This window comes from Cervus elaphus, chromosome 21 (genome assembly GCF_910594005.1).
Source record: "Cervus elaphus chromosome 21, mCerEla1.1, whole genome shotgun sequence".
NCBI lineage: Eukaryota > Metazoa > Chordata > Mammalia > Artiodactyla > Cervidae > Cervus > Cervus elaphus.
The window spans coordinates 12,327,446-12,344,556 of NC_057835.1; the positions used below are offsets into that span (position 1 = coordinate 12,327,446).

Consider the following 17,111-nt stretch of genomic DNA (forward strand, 5'->3'; position numbering starts at 1 on the left):
ACTTCAATTATTCATTGACTGAGTCATTCATTGATTCATTCAGTGGAAGTGCTGGCTCTGCCACTTGCTTGCTGTGTGACCTTCAGCGTGTTTCATAACCTCTCTGTGCCTCCATCACCTCATCTCTAAAACTGTGGACAATAATAGCACCAACCACCTGGTAGGTACTAGATTAGTTAATACTTGGAAGGTGTTTAGAACAGGACCCTGCTGAGTGCCTACTTTATGAGTGCTTGCAGACTGCACGCTGTGATCATCATCAGCTTTCGAATTAAGCAATGCCTTGCTCAGCTTTCCCTGAATTGTTTCCTCACTTCGACTCTACCAAGTGGTTAATGCTCCTCAGCTTGAATGTTGCCAGTGATGGCCCTCTGATTTCTGGACACCTCTGCGGATTGGAAAGGTCCTCCTCACACAGAGCCTCCATCCACAGAGGACTTCCTGAAGGAGGTGGTAGGGTGGGGGTGGGGGGCTCTCTGGAGCTGTCTCAATTTAAGGCTGGGAAAGTTCTCTGGGCTTAAGAAGCTATGGTGTGGCCCCTGGATACTAGTAGTAGAGAGGGTCCTCCTGAGACTTCGGACATGACATTTTAGATGCTCCCTGCCCTGTATTTCACCATTGAGACAGCTCAGGTGGAGGCCTGACCCATATGATTCCTCAGCTCATTAGAAGGCAGATCCAGAGTGAGAAACCAGCCCTGAGTTCCAGGCTGTCACAGCTGACTTGGGCACCTTGAGGTGTGCTAGAGACGAGCTTCCAATGTCCAGAGCACGGGACACAGCAGCAGGCACAGCCCCGGGTGCCAAGGGCTCCTGGGTAACCCCACTGGGCAGGCCTCCTCCGTTAGGGACCCCATTGTGTTTTCTCCTCAGTCTCCTAGACCACCCTCTTGACCCCCAGTCTCCCCGAGACCTCCCTCTGAGCAAGTCCGTGTTGGTTTTTGTGAATTCTGGCATCTTTCTGCCCTTCTCTCCTTCCTAAGTCCCTTTCCTAGGAAATACCACTTCTGGACACTCGACACTCATTTAACCTTCTAAACAGGGCTTTTAGGTCCTTCTTGTTATCAGTATTTTGACAGTTGAGAACACCGGGGCTCTTGGAAGTGGGCTGCTTGACCTCAGGCCCTCCAGGTGGGGATTGTTCCCCTGCCAGCACACCCCCACATGTCCCGTCCACCCCCATGTGACAGCAGCTTCCTTCCACTTCCCTTCGGTTGTTCTGAGAATCAGATAGTGAGTGAAAGTCGCTCAGTCATGTCTGACTCTTTGCAACCCCACAGACTACGCAGTCCATGAAATTCTCTAGGCTAGAATACTGGAGTGGGTAGCCTTTCCTTTCTCCAGGGAATCTTCCCAATCCTGGGATCGAACCCAGGTATCCTGCATTGCAGGCAGATTCTTTACCAGCTGAGCTACCAAGGAAGCCCAAGAATACTGGAGTGGGTAGCCTATCCCTTCTCCAGCAGATCTGCCTGACCCAGGAATCGAACCAGGGTCTCCTGCATTGCAGGCGGATTCTGTACCAGCTGAGCTATCAGGGAAACCTGGGAATCAGATAAGAGGCCAAAAAGAATGAAGCCCCTCCTTCACCAAACGATACTTCAAAGGACTATAAATAGGACACTTAATGGTGATACTCGGTCACATTCACCATGGACAGGACAGACGCTGCATGATGCCAGCGTGTCCTCCAGCCCGAGGTTTTCACGGTCAGCACTGGTTTTCTTCCCTGCCTCCCTCTCACTCTCTCTCCATTCTTTTTCCTTCTTTCTTTCTTTCCCCTCATCCACTGTCTTGCCCCAGAGTACATAGTTCAGCCTCCTTCTTTGGCCATGGTTGCCTAGAAAACAAACACATGCCTATATCACTATTTCTCCCAGTTCTGACAGGCCCAAAACAGTGCCCAGCAGGCCCTGGGGAGGCTACCCAGCCTCCCATCTCCCTCTCTGCAGGCAAAATCAGGTTACTCAACAAGAAAGTCCATGAGGGCAACTCCCAACCTGGAAGCCATAGGGGGCAGAGAGGTCAGTGAAGGCTGGGGTTGGGGGAGAGAACAGGTCCACCGTTGGTTAGCTGTGGAGTGTGGGGCAAGTGTCTACCATGCCTGAGCCTCAGTCTCCCCACTGGTACTCTGGGGACACCACCACCCGTCTTTCTGGCTGAGAGTTGAGATAAATCAGGCTGGAGAGGGTGGGGGAAGGCCCAGAGAACAGATGGTCTTCAGGCTGGCAGATGGGAGAGCCAGGGCATGGGGGACCCCAGAGTGGGACCCACATTTGGAGCCAAGGGCATCTCCCCAGCCATGTGATCAATAGAAGGAGAAAGAGAGGAAAACATCAAGGCACCTGCTTGGTGGGTCCCAACCACTCTGCCCTCTTCCAGCCATGATCAAGGTGTCTTTTCCTGTGAGCAGAAAGAGATTTAGGCAGACCCACATTTTAGGTGAACCAGCGGGCTGAGGTTTGCAGAGGCCTGAGCATCTCCTGGGCAGTCCATGAGGGAGTGTTTGCGTTGCTCTGGTGTGAGAAGAAGTGGTGACTGTATCTCTTTGGGGTTCAAGAGCTGATTGTACTCAGATGCTGAGAAATTAGAAAGTGAAAGCCACTTGGAGATTTCCAGTCTGGTTGCGGAGGTGACTGTGGGGGCGGGGCGTGGATGACCATAGGGAGCATGGCAACCAGACAGACCAGGGGACCATGATGTCCCTCCCGTCCCAGACCTGTGGGATTTGAGGTGTAGGAAGACACCCTTCTGGAGCCCCGCCAGGCTAGAGGGTGAAGAGGAAGCCTGGGGCTCAAGACAGCCCTGGCTTTGAATCACATCTCTGCTGATTTCTAACTGTGTGGCTGTGGGCAGATACCTAATTCTTTCAGAGCCTCAGTTTCCACATCCGTGAAGTGGGGATAGGACTATCACCCTCAAGAGGCTAGCTGTGCAGGTTGAATTAAATCACACACGTGGAATGTGACTGTGGTGCTGGCCTTGTTGTCCAGATGCATTCCATGGTAGCTGTTGTTATGATATTATCTCCCTTGGCAGAGCAACCAGAACTCAGCATTCAGGCACTGGATTCAGAAATTCACTCCTCCTCAGGACTCCAGCATGTGGAACCCATTCAGAGAGGGAGGGTGCATGCTAGCTTTCCCAGCCTGGTGAACATACCTGCTTCTTGCATGAGTTCTGACTGGCTTCATCAGCCCACACGCCAAGAGCAGGGAGGTGCAGTGAAACCCTGGAGAGGGCCAAGCTGCTGAACTCAGCTTCCTTTCACTTTCAGTATTAGCTCTGTCATCTCTGGTTTGCACACTCAGAATTTCTGCCTTCATACCCCACTTTCGGTCCTGCTCTGGACATTCTAGCACTTACACCAGGCTTTTGTAGGGCATCTCACCGTTTACCCTTGCTCTTCTGCGTCATCTGTTCCCTTTGCAAGCTGATCTAGCCAGTCTCAGTTCTTTATCTCGTCCTCCATGATCATGGAATGCTGGTCAGGAATTCAGATTAAGAAACCACCCACTTAACCCGTGCCCTCTCTCACTGGGTACAGAGTGAGGTGGCTCTTACTGTCTGCCCGAGTCCTCTTCCCCACAGTGGGAGAACCCACAAGTGTACTGCCGTCCCCATCAGGGCAGAGCAGGGTGCTTTCACAGTGCAGAAGCAGCTTAGTAGACGCTGACTGAAGGGAACTGTGTTAGTCCTGGTCTTAAATGGAGTCCACCTAGGAATTAGTTTATCATTCAGGCTCCACTCTTTACGTTGACCGTGAGCAAGTTACCTCATCTCTGCAAGCCTCCACTTACTCATCTGCACATTGACTGCAGATAATAATAGTGCACACATCACAGGAGCATTATGAGGAGCCACCGAATTTTTGAGTACAAAGGGCTTAGTTTGGCAGAATCTTCATAAACATTTAAAACTGGTACCTGCTACTATCACGACCGCTAGTTTTACCTTATAATTTTTATTAAAGCAACTTCATGTCATTTCTTATTCTCTTGCTTTGCAGTACAGCCCTGTAAAGCATGGAAGGAGGCACAGTTTCCATTTTACTAGTAAGTAAACTATGACTCAGAGAAAGGCTGCTTTTCTAAACTCACACAGCTAGACTTTGTGTGGCTGGCCTCCTCTGCTTGGCATACCTAGCAGCCAGCCACACTGTTTTGGAACATGATATGACTCTGGGCCTCTGAGAAAAGATTCCCGTAATTTAAAAGCACAGCAGTATTTTTTTTTTCACCTAGGCCCAGTGTTAATAATTATTCAGATGATCTTTTTTTTTTTGACTTGGAGGAGAAAGGCTATGCTTTATTAAGCAAACTGCTATGTTCCAGGTGTGATGGAGAGTTTCATATCCTGTTCCCTGCTCTAGCCTAAGAAGAAATACAATTGGAGAACACGATCTCTTATAAGATGTATTGCATTCTATTGCACAGAAGAAAGGAATTTCAGGTGGTAGATGCACTAACAGGGGCAAAGAAGGGATGATTTAAGAATCCAGATTAGGAGAACTGAGAACTCACTGATTCGTTTGACTGGAATTTGTCCATCTGTGCACCAGCTGGAATTTGTGGGCCTTTTTCTTGCCTCAGGTCTCCTGGTTTAAGCCTAGCAGTTTACCATTAAGGACCTGGTTGGTAGCTAGTGACTGCCAGTTGGATGGAGAGAAATAAGGGGGCAGGCCCCGAGCCTGGAGTCAGAAGCCTTTGACCCATGTTCCCACGGCCCTGTTCTCAGCCGTGTGATCCATGGGCCCACCTCTCTGGGCCTCAGTTTCTTCATTTGTACCTTGGAGAGTCACATGAGCTTTTCTGGGCCCTTTCAAAAAATGAGGATTACATCTGATCTATCTTCCTATGTAGTCCCTGTGTATGAACACATTTCACCATTTTTAAGAATTGAGTTAGAAACAATTGTGGAAGCCTTGGGAATGTAGGGAGAATATAAGAAGATGCAGGGCAGGAGGGCATAGGGAAGAATGTTGTGATGTGGCATTTTAGAAGAGATTTTTAGGGCTTCCCTGGCGGCTCAGTGGTAAAGAATCCACCTGCCAATGCAGGAGACACAGGTTCAATCCCTGATCCAGGAAGATCCCACATACCACAGAGCTAGGAAGCCCGTGTACCACAACAGTTAAAGCCTGCGAGCCCTAGAGCCCATGCTCTGCAACAGGAGAAAACACTGCTGTGAGAAGCTTGTGCACGGCCACTCGAGAGCAGCCCCTGTTCACCATGACTAGAGAAAAGCCTGCTACCAACGAAGACTCAGCAAAGCCAAAAATATGCTAAATAAAATCATTCAAAACAAGAGATCTTAAAGACAGTGAAGTCACTCAGTAGTGTCCGACTCTTTGTGACCCCGTGGACTCACCAGGCTCCTCTATTCATGGAATTCCATCCATGGACTTTTCTAGGCAAGAGTACTGGAGTGGGTTGTCATTTCCTTCTCCAGGGGATCTTCCTGACCCAGTGATCAAACCCAGGTCTCCTGCATTGCAGGCAGATACTTTACCATCCGAGCCACCAAGGATCAGTTAAAAACAGAAACCAGGGAGAGTCAAAGTAGCTTATGAGGCTGCTTCTCCTGGGACCAGCAGGTAAGGTAGTGGGGTCCTCTCCTCCTCTGTGTGATCAGTGCCTTGGGTCCTGTTAGAGCAGCTGAGAAACCCAGGCTCTGGAAGGTGGTTGACACTTGGGGGCACAGATCCTGTTTTTAAAGACCCCGTGGTTGCAAGCTTGCTAGTTGGGGTTGGAAATCCAATGCAATTGCCAAGATATTGTGTATCATTCCCTGTGCTATACAGTAGCTCCTTGTTGGTTATCTATTTTATATACAGAAGTGTGTATATTTTAATCTCAAACTCCTGATTTATCTGTCCCCCCCTTTCCCCTTTCATAAACATAAGTTTGTTTTCTGTTTGTGAGTCTATTTCTCTTTTGTAAATAAGTTCATTTTTTTAAGATTCCACATATAACTAATATCATGTGATATTTATCTCTGACTTACTTTCACTTAGTATGAGAATCTCTAGGTCCATCCATATTGCTGCAAATGGCTTTATTTCATTCTTTTCTTTAGGGTTGAGTAGTATTCTGTTATATATATAGATAGATATATATATCTATCTATATATATATCTCACATCTTTAGGGCTGAGTAGTATTCTGTTATATATATTAATATATATTATATATTATGTATTGTTATATTTTATATAATATATAGAGTATATGTTATATAAATATATATTTATTATATTTTATGTATAATTATATAATATAATTATATATGTATATATAACAGTATTCTGTTATATCTATATATCTATATCTCACATCTTCTTTGTCCCTTCACTTGTGATGGACGCTTAGGTTGCCTCCATGTCTTGGCTGTTGTGGATAATGAGCGCACTCACTCACTCATTCATTACTGAGTGCCCCCTCGCCGAGTGCCTCTTTTACCCATACAGTGTCCAGTGGGGCTGGGGAAATCTAGTGATAGGTAAAGTCAGTAAAATACTGCCCTTTCCACCACCCCTAAGGGGTTCGGTCTCATGAGAACAATGGGCGATAGAATGGAGGTGGTGGCTTCTGCTTGGTAAATTCTTGTTAAACGAAAGAATAAACCAGGGGAGATCAGCAGAGGAAACCATGGAGTCCCTGTGAGGTTCCCTAACCCATTTTGGGGGGAAGGACAGGAGGGTGTCAAAGCAGACATCTTGGAAGTGCAGTCCATGAGTTGCGTTGCTCATTCTCTGACTCAGGAGATAGTAATTGCCCTTCTCCGGCGGGGAAGCTGGGCGGTGGCCTGTAGAGGGGCGTGTAGGACCGCCGCCTCACGCGCGCTTCGTGGAATTACGGGGCTGTGACCGAGGCTCTGCAGGGGCGCAGAGAATGCTGGGAATGTGTCATGTCAGCAGAGATGACCCTGGGAAGTGTGCTGACGCCGGCCCCGAAGGGTGAGTAGGGCGTGGGTGGGGATGGTGTGAGTCAGCAATGGGAGGGAGGGAGGTGTGAGCGGCAGTGTACAAGGACCCCTCTGGCATTGGAGGAGGCGGCGGACACCATTTGGAGGCTGGGAACAGTGAGCCTCCGCCTTCATTCCTCCAGAAAACTGCGGCTGAAAAAAAAGTTTCTTTCCCGGAACTTCCCCTAGCTGCTCTGGCTACTTTGTGTTTCTTCTGTATAAACATCCTGCCTACATCAGGACCTCCAAACAGAGTCTGTTTATCATCAAAGCCAGATGCCTGTAGACAAATCTGAGTGAGTTGGTCACTGAATCCTGTTGATTTTATGTGTAAAATAGTTCTTGAATCTCCTCTTCCGCGTCTCGCCTACAGCCCAGCCTTATACCTGGCCCTCATTGTCTCTTGAGGAAGCTGACTCCAGACAGCACAGACTGACTTTTCCTTCTGACATAAAAATCATGTGGTCTCATTGCCAGCAGTGTGACGATAACTTGGTGGTTCTATCAGCTAGCTCTCTCTGTGTAACAAACAGTCCCAAACCTTAGCACCTTCAACAGTAAACATTTATTATTTTTCCTGATGCTGTGGGTAAGTAGACTGGGTGTTTCTTTTGGACTGGGCGACTTGGCTGGTGCTCAGATGCCGTGATAGTCTCACCTGCAAGGCTGGGGGCTCAGCTGGGAGGGCTGGAGCTTCTCCCTGTGTTGGCTGGTTTCATCCTCCAGGGGCTAGCTCAGGTGTGCTCTTGTGACTGCAGAATGGTTCCCAGCAGCAAGCGAGAGGAAGTCCTCTGCCTAAGCATTCTTAAGGCTTTCTTTGTGTGGAGTGTTTTCATTGGCTTATTGCTCAGAAGCAAGCCACGTGGCCAAGTTCAGACTCCGAGGGTGGAGAAATGGTTTTCACTCCGTGGTGGGAGAGGTAGCGGAGCCCCGCCACAGAGGGTATGCCGCAAGGTGATGTGAGTAACAGGGGACTCTCACCGAAATCCTCTCTCCCCGGAGCTGAGAAGGGTTTGGAACCAGACAGGATGGGTGTGTCCTGTCAGTCTCTTCTCTGCCACTTACTGCTTTTGTCATGCCGGGCAGCTTCACTCAGGTCAGCTCTCCAAGCTTCAGCTGCCCATCGGTGTTATGGGAATAATCAATCTGGGCACCTTGGATTTCAAGAGAGTATCAGCTAAGAACACCCATGGTCTGCATGTTGCAGTACTTGACACTGCAACTCAACTGAGAAAGAACTCAACTGAGGGTCTCTGTTCCCGTTCTCAGACGAGGTCTTCGAAAGCCCTTTCCTGTCCAGCCTCAGGCTGGTTTATCCTACCTTTGATCTCACAATTTTCACCTTCACTTCTTACCTATTTCTTTATCTCTGTCCTGAAAGACATTTCCCCCGAGGCTTTTCTTTTGCCAGACAGCATCTTGCTTGTACCCTGATCAAGGAGCAGCTAAAAATACCATCTCCTCTTCAGATTTGTCTTTCAGACTGAGTTTGCTATTTCTTCCCCAGATATCATCCACACCCTCATATCATACTGCCCTGGATTGTTTGTTTCCTCCACCAAGCTGAGCTCCTGAGGGGAATGAACTATACTTTACTCACCTTTCTGTCTCTGACACTTGAGTCTGAGCATGGAACAGAATAGGGGTTTATTTACAAAATATTTGATGTATAAATCATTGGCTGGGTGAATGGGGAAGTGGGTGAATGCCTTTTAATTATGTTGAGTCATCTTCAAAAGGCAGTGAGTGAAATGTCAAAGCTGACAAACATTTCTCCTCTTCACTTCCAGCTGGCACTGTTTTCAAATTCAACCTTTCTGATGTGGAAATGCCAGTAGAAGTGATTAGCATCTCCAGGGGCTGTGGTGAGCAGACAGTCTGAGCTTTGTGTCCAGGACAGTCGTCTGAAGAGCAGAGATGGACACTCCCTCAGTCCAGCGAGGTAATGACTGACTAATGCCAGTGAGAAACTCTTTCCTGTTTCCACTGTGGCTTACGTCAGGTTGTGGGGAGAAGGTGGAGGTGGGGGAGATTTCCCCTGTTTCTTGATCTCTTTGCAACTTGGGTATTCCATAAAAAGGGAGGGCTTTCTCCCTCAAGGAGAAACGTGCGCCTCTTAGGGTATCAAGCAACCTCTCTCTTTCTTGGAGGTCTTTGTGCTCTCTTGAAAACTGGGAAATCCTTCTAGGACAAGTGCCTGTCATCCCAAAGAAGTGCTGCAGTGACAGTCTGGTGCAGTGACAGTCTGTTTTGTCCTGGCGTGAATGCTCAGCCAGCAGACCCTGTGACCCACAGGACAAGTCCCTCCTGGCCATGTTTTACAAATAAAGTTTTATTGGCACTCAGCCATGCTCATCCATCAGGGCCATCTGTGGTATGTCACACCACTGCAACCATTGTGACAAAGTGTGGCCCCAAAGGTTGAAATACTTACAGACAGGTCCTTAAGACAAAAAAATGTGTCGGCCCCTGGTCTAGAGTTGAGCTGTCCACATATATCCACTCCATCTGTGACTATTTAAATTTTAATGAATGAAAATTAAATAAAGTTAAACCCAGAGCATTCTTTTCAATTAAAAACTGTTTTTTTTTCAGTTAGTTTATTTTTGTATTATTGCAAATTTACAGGTAAGCTGCAAGAATAGTCAGAAAATCATGGATACCCTTTACCCAGATTTCTCAAGTGTTAGCATTTTATATATTTCTGAAATCACAGCATTATTATAAACCCAGTACAGCTGAGTCAGAAGCTTAGCATTGATTTGCTGCTAACATTGATTTGTATTTCACAACACTGACCTTTTATGACACGTTCAAGCCAATTATTTTCCAGAATACCCCTCAGTTTGTGTTTGTCTGATGTGTCCTTGTGATTCGATTGAGACCATGTGCTCTTGCCAAGAATCTCACAGAACTGACGCCGGGTCCTCAGGGCCCCCTGTTAGCAGGATGATGCTGGTCTGTCTCAGAGCTGGTGATGTCACTTTGTCACCTGGTTGGGGTGGGTTCTGTGAGGTGTCTCCATGTGAAGTTACCATTTCATTTTTGAATTATCAAGTATCTTATGGGGAGCGTCTCTAAGACTCTGTAAATATCCTTTTACTCCTTAATCTGCCACACGAGCATCTATTGATGGTTCTTGCCTGCATCAGTTTATTATCAGCATGGTTACCAAAGAGCAATTTTTCTCATCTCATTGTTTCTTTTTCATTGGTTAGTTGGTTTTCCACCATAGAAAAGAACATTCCTCCTTCCTTTCCTTCTTTATGTGGGCTGTGAACTGGCAGATTTTAACTGTACTTAATAAATTTTAAACCTTTGTTATCATTAGTTCTTTTGATATTTTAAAGTTGTCCCAGATGTATCCAGTGAGGGATGACTGCTATATCTTTTTAACATCTCCCTGTTGGTTTTTGAGCACTCTCTTACTTGTTGGTGCAACACAATATTCTAGCCTCATTTTGTGCTTCCTCTGCCCAGCCTCAGAGTTAGCATTTTTCAGGGAATCCTGGCGCCTTTCCGTGCAGGATGTTATTTAGGAGTGCCTTCTGGTCACAAGGCATGTCCTTTACTACTGGGGTAGCATTGCCTCCAGGCCCTCTGGGCAGATGGAGCTGGGCAATGTGAAATGTGTGTGGTGTGTGTGTGTGTGCATAGCTGTACACACATCCATCTTTTTAGACACATGCAGACATCTTCACATATACATCCACCCACATCACATATACCTGTTTCTATGTGTACATATACACACCATCTAGATTATTTCTAACTCAAACATGTGGGTGTGTGCTCAGTCACTCTGTCGCATCCGACTCTGTGACCCTATGGACTGCAGCCTGCCAGACTTCTCTGTCCATGGGATTTTCCAGGTAAGAATACTGGAGTGGGTTGCCATTTCCTCCTGCAGGGGATCTTCTCAACCCAGGGATCGAACCCGTGTGTCCTGCTTTGGCAGATGGATTCTTTACTGCTGCGCCACCTGAGAAGCCCATTTCTAACTCAACCTATTTCTATGTTAAAACCACCTTACGTGCACACTGATGATGCTAGAATATCATTCACACACATCTAAATGTTGGAGTCACCCCACCCCTGCTGTCAGCAGCACCACCCACCATATTTACTAAACTATGGATTAGATCCTGTCCAGACCCCTTGCTGGCCATGACTGCTCACAAAATCCCAGTGGCCCAAGTTCAGAGGAGGAAGCAAGATTCTGAAGAATTCCTTAACTTGTGCAAAGTGATGCAGCCAGCAAATGTGGCATGCTTGCAGAGAGTGCCTGTCTGCAGGCTGACATTTGATCAGATGGCCCTGGGAGACAGAACAGTCTCAGAAGGAAGAAAAAGAGCAGAAGGTGAGGGGAGCATTTGTCCCTGTGGATCGGGGGGCCTCAGGCCCTTGCAGCAGCAAGAATGCCAAACCACGCTGGTGGACACTGTCTCCTTTGCTTCACACCCCGGGAGCTGTGCTTATGACTACATTGCTGATAGAGCCATGTCACATGTAACAGGATGTGCGGCGATGCACGTGGTGGAAATTGCGTCCGTGTGTGATTGCTGCGCCTGTGTGCTTCCTGTGTGCCTGTGTGCTTCCTGAGGGGTGGCTTGTGGCTGCTGTCCTAGGCCTGCAGAGACCTTGATCTGGTTGAAGGTGTGATTACAGAACTGGGCCTCTCTGGGGAGCGGGCATTTCCTCTCGTACTGGGGTTTTCTGGGGGGAAGCTACTTAAGCACAGAGGCCTTAATGTAAATACATTTGTGTTTCCAGCTCTCAGCAGAATATATGCAGAATGTGCAGTGGATCCATGCTAGTTTTATTTGTGCTTCAACGAAATCAGAACTGAGTCAGAGAGCTCTCAGATCTCTTGATGCACCAGGCCCTGTTCTAGTCAGGCAGAGACCCAGAGAGTTCATGTGCTGGCAAACGGTGGGGAAGGCAGGAGATTGGCCTTGAGCAGGAAGAAATAGATCTGTGAGTGGCAGGGCTGGGGGCAGGCAGAGGGAGCCCTGGGAGGATCACAGTGTAGACATGGTGGGCCAGGAAGGTGACTCTGAGATGTTTAAGGAACTGAGTCCCACTGCAGAGAGAAGAACAGTGAAGGGGGGCGGTGAGCCAGGACTGCTGACCCAAGGATAGGCGAGGGGGCTCAGTTGCTCTCCCCCAGGGGCTGTGGCCTCCCCCCACCCCCAGAACCAGGCCCATTTCCGGCCATGAGTCCTTTCAGGCCTGAAGAGTCACATGTGTGCATTCTCCCCCCTCAGAACTCAAGCATTTCCTCTCCCAAAATATATGTCATCAGCTGGCCCACAGACAAACTGCAGGCCAAGACACTCTGCTAGATAAGAGCATAGCCTGGCAGTCGTTAGGGGGATGGAAGCGGACAGCAGGAAAGGCTGGTGGAATTTCTGTTGCTGATAACCTCTAAGAAAAGGGCACTCATTATAGAAGCCAGGGCTGTGTCCCAGGAAGGCAGGAGCCCTCTTTGAGTGTCTGAGATGCTGTCAGGTGGAAAAGGATTAGCTTGTCCTGAGCGAGTGTGAGGAGGGACCCAAGTGGAAAGAGTGAAATGAACAAATTTCCGTTCACTGAATGTTTTTCCTTCTCACTCCCTCATTTGCTCATTCATTCAGCGAGCACACCTGGGTGCCTGGCGCTGGGCCAAACACTGGAGGGATAACGGAATAAGACAAGGGCTGTATCTTCAACATGTTAGTGATTTAGTGGGTCCCCACTGCAGGCACAGGGAACTCTGCTCAGTGTCAGGTGGCAGCCTGGATGGGCGGGGAGTTGGGGGCAGAATGGATACCTGTATGTGTATGGCCGAGTCCCTCTGCTGTCCACTTGAAATTATCACAGCATTGTTAATCAGCTGCTGCTGTTGTTTAGCCGCTAAGTCGTATCTGACTCTTCTGCGACACCGTGGATTGTAGCCCGCCAGGCCCCTCTGTCCATGGGATTTCCCTCGCAGGAATAACTGGAGTGGGTTAACATTTCCTCCTTCAGGGCATCTTCCTGACCCAGGGATCGAGTCTATGTCTCCTACATTGGCGGGCAGATTCTTTACCCCTGAGCCACCAGGGAAGTGCCGTTAGTCAGCTATACTCCAATATAAAATAAAAGTTTTTAAAAAAAATAATAATTTAATGGAAGAAAGATGAACAAATCAGTGATATGTAGACATGCAGTTCCGAGTTCTGTGAGGCTGGAAGCTAATAGAATTTAGGAGTTCTCTTTAAGAAAAGAATACAAGGTTAGGAATTTAAAAGACAAGCCCTAGATTAATGGGGACCCTCTGAGGGCCCCTGGTCCTTAGGCTTCCTTGGCCTGGCCCAGGCCTCCAGTGGGGGAGGTGAAAGGGCCCGAGGATTTGTTTCCTGCAGGAGGCTGGATGAACACTTGGCAGAAAGGTCTGCAGCAGGAATTCTGGTGTCCATGCAGTAAGGCCCCCACATACGAACCTTCAAGTTGGGAACTTTCAGAGATGCAGACATGTGAATGCAAGCCAGTAAATCATGAAAATGAGTCCACATGTCTGACTGCATTGTCACTTGTCACCAAGGTGCATCTTGGTCTTTTGTGTACCTCACTCTGCAGTACTGTATAGAGAACCGTAGTTTTATCTCAAGCTCAGGATGTCCAGAAGCAAGCGCAGAAGCTGTGGCAATGTAGCTGTACTGTAGTTTTCAAGGTGTTGTATTGTAAGATTTAAAAAATATATATATTTTATTTTTTGCGTTTGTTTGTTTTCATGTCTTATTTGTGTGAAAAGTTCTATAAGCCTGTTACAGTGCAGCGCTAGATAGCAGATTGCGTTATTTGGGTGCCTAAGCTAACTTGGTTGGACTTTCAACTTACAAACGTGCTCTTTTTTTATTATTATTTTAATCTTGAAATATGTGTTTTTATTTTTTAATTAATTATTTTAATTGGAGGCTAATTACTTTACAAACGTGCTCTTCAAATGGAACTTGTTCATATGTAGGGAACTTACTGTACAGTTGGGCAGCCTCGTCTTCTGGGCCCCTTGAGCCTTTGTTCTTGGGCTAAAGACTTTATTTTCTTAGTTAATGCTGTCGGGATTTTCACAGGTGCTTTCCTTAGAGTTCTGACCGTGTGATCCCCCTTCCAGGACGATGTTCTGTGGAATTGCCTGGACTTAGGGGTGTAAGCACTGGTGGGGTGAGTGTGAGCACTTACAGAGGGCTGACCAGGACTCACAGGCTCACCTGACAGCCCCGAATATTGACAACTTTACCCCCACAGCCACTCTGAAAGCTGGCTGCTGACTTTCTCCCTGTTCTACTGATGATGGAACCAAGGCAAAGGGTGGTTAAGTAAGTTGCTCACAGATGCCCAGCTAACAAGTGGAGGAGTTGGGCTTTCAGGGTACCTCGTCTGCCTCCAGGGCTCCGGCCCCTGCTCCACTGGGTCCCCTCGATCCTTGCTGCCTAACTCTTTTATAGCAACATTATGGAGACATCCCAAGGGTCCAGCATTGGCGAGTGGCTAAAGGACATCCATAGAATGGGGTATTACATACTTGATCCTTATAGAGAGTTCTTTTTTTAAAATGTATTTATTTTTAATTGGCAAACAATTGCTTCACAATATTGTGTTGGTTTCTGTCGCACATCAGCATGAATCAGCCACAGGTATGCACACGTCCCCTCCCTCTGGAGCCCCCCTCATGCCTCCCACCTCATCCCCCCTGTCTAGGTCATACAGAGAATTCTTACCAGCACGTTGAAATGCTTTGATTAAGTGCAACAGTGGACCACACGGTCGACAGTGTCTCAGGGCATGAACCCGCTCTCAGCCTCTGTACCCTCTCCTGGATGGTCATGATGGCTCACTGGTTCACACACCCATCTGACAGGCTTTAACCCTGTCCGTTATGTGCCTGGTACTGGGCCTGTGATGATGACAAGCTCAAAAGCGGGCTCTGCTGTCCTGCCACTCATTTACTGTCCGGCTTCTCTTTGAATGAATTTTGACTGGAGTCTAGTGGCTTTGCAGAGCTCTGTTAGTTTCTGCTGAGCGGCAGAGTGAGTCAGCTACTTACGTACACGAGTCCCCTTCTTTTCTGGATTTCCTTCCCGTTTAGGTCGCCACAAAGCACTGAATAGAGTTTCCTGTGCTCTACAACAGGTTCTGGGTTACCTATTTTATTCGCAGATAAACCCATTGTCTCTCACATCTCCGGTATTGGCAGGTGGGTTCTTTACCACTAACGCCCCCTGGGAAGCTGGTTTTATGCTTAGTAGTATATATATGGGGCTTCCCTGGTGGCTCAGTGGTAAAGGATCCATCTGCAGTGCAGGACACCCAGGTTTGATCCCTGGGTCAGGAAGATCCCCTGGAGGAGGAAATGGCAACCCACTCCAGTATTCTTGTCTAGAGAATATCCTGGACAGAGGAGCCCGGCGGGCTACAGTCCATGGGGTCGCAGAGTCGGACACGACTAAAGCAACTGAACATGCGTGCACACAGTGTGTACATGTCAATCCACATCTTCCAGTTCATCCCGGCCCACTTTCTCCCCGTGGTGTCCACACGTTTGTTCTCTCTGTCGTATATTAACACGTATATGTGGAACCTGGAAAAATGGTACAGGTGACCCTATTTGCAAAGCAGAAATATCGTCTGGCTTCTGACTGCGAGGTCTGCCTGGGCTTTCTCCCTCCCTGTGACCCTGGATATATTTTCCTAGGACTCTGATTGCCCCTCAGCCCTCAGATCCAGCCCCCCTCTGCACCTATTGCCTCATTTCTAAAATGGACCAGGGACCCACGGACCTCCTGGACTTCAGAGTGTAGGCTCTTCACAGTCGTCAGCAGCCACACCTCACATCATTACCATCTTCTAGAAAAGGCCAAGCTCCTGACAGCTGTAGGGAGTGCTCTCCTCCCTGGATGTTCAAACATCCAGCCCCTGTGGACAGCCAGGCTGGAAGGGAGGAAGCAGGGGCCCTGGATTCCAAAGAAAAAGCTTCAGGATGGCTCTCCCATTGCCAACCATGCGTCCTTAACCTGCTGAGCTTTGTTCTCTTGATTAATGGGGCCAGTCCCACCCACCAGGGGAGATGGACCCCCACGGCGATAGGCAGGCTGTGGCAGGTTCAAGGCCTGGAGTGGGACCTGCCTGGCAGCACCCACGTCTGTCCCTCTCCAGCTTTTGGGCAGGCATCTTGCTTTTCTGTGGTTCAGATCCCTGATCTGTAAGAAATGGGGTGGTCACAGTACCCACCTACAAGGGGTTGTGAGAATTAAATGAGACGATGACGCAGAAAGCTGGGCGTGGTGCCTGACCCGCAGGCAATGCTGGATAAGTTACAGTCCTGTTATGAGTGTTATTACATTATAGCTGTGCTGCTGAGATGTGGGTGAGCTGTGAGGGTAGCAGGGGAAGGTGTCTGGTTACCGCACGGACCCCCAGGGTAGCTGCAGCAGTCAGGCCCAGAGGCCTTAACAACACTAGCATCACAGGAGGAGGACATCCACATCCAAAGTGCGGCGTTTGTTGTTGTTATTGTTCAGTTGCTCAGTCGTGTCCGACTCTTTGTGACCCCATGGACTGCAGCACGCCAGGCTTCCTTGTCCTTCACCGTCTCCCAGAGCTTGCGCAAACTCATGTCCGTCGAGTCGGTGATGCCATCCAACCATCTCATCCTCTACCGTCCCCTTCTCCTTCTGCCTTCAATCTTTCCTAGCGTCAGAGTCTTTTCCAGTGAGTCTGTTCTTCACATCAAGTGGCCAGAGTATTGGAGTTTCAGCTTCAGCATCAGTCCTTCCAATGAATATTCAGGACTGATTTCCTTTAGGATTGACTGGTTGGATCTCCTTGCAGTTCAAGGGACTCAAGAGTCTTTTCCAACACCACAGTTCAAAAGCATCAACTCTTCGACATTCAGCCTTCTTTATAGTCCAACTCTCACATCCATACATGACTCTTGGAAAAACCATAGCTTTGTCTGCAAAATAATGTCCTTTTAGAAGCCAGCCCCCAGACTGAGTTATTCTCCAAAAAACAATTTCTATTCTATTCAGACCCCGCTGATAAGCATTTGGGCGTTTACCAATAACCTTTGCTCCTGAAGGGCATCGAGTTGTGCCTTTCCTTCTTTCACTGACCATTTCCCTT

General features: G+C 48.1%; 1 protein-coding gene across 6 annotated transcripts in view; it reads left to right on the forward strand.

The window, feature by feature from the left end:
- Positions 1 to 17,111, forward strand: part of ST3GAL1 (ST3 beta-galactoside alpha-2,3-sialyltransferase 1) — an 89,607-nt gene that overhangs the window by 8,813 nt on the left and 63,683 nt on the right. For 2 of the 6 annotated variants that reach the window (XM_043879169.1, XM_043879170.1), the window contains exon 2: positions 8,756 to 8,907. The exons of 2 other annotated variants lie outside the window; for them this stretch is intronic. The gene's annotated coding sequence lies outside the window, so the exon portion shown is untranslated. Of the gene's footprint in view, positions 1 to 6,854; positions 6,958 to 7,049; positions 7,262 to 8,755; positions 8,908 to 17,111 lie in introns of those variants that run through there. 2 more of the 6 variants (XM_043879173.1, XM_043879171.1) reach the window with 2 other exon arrangements.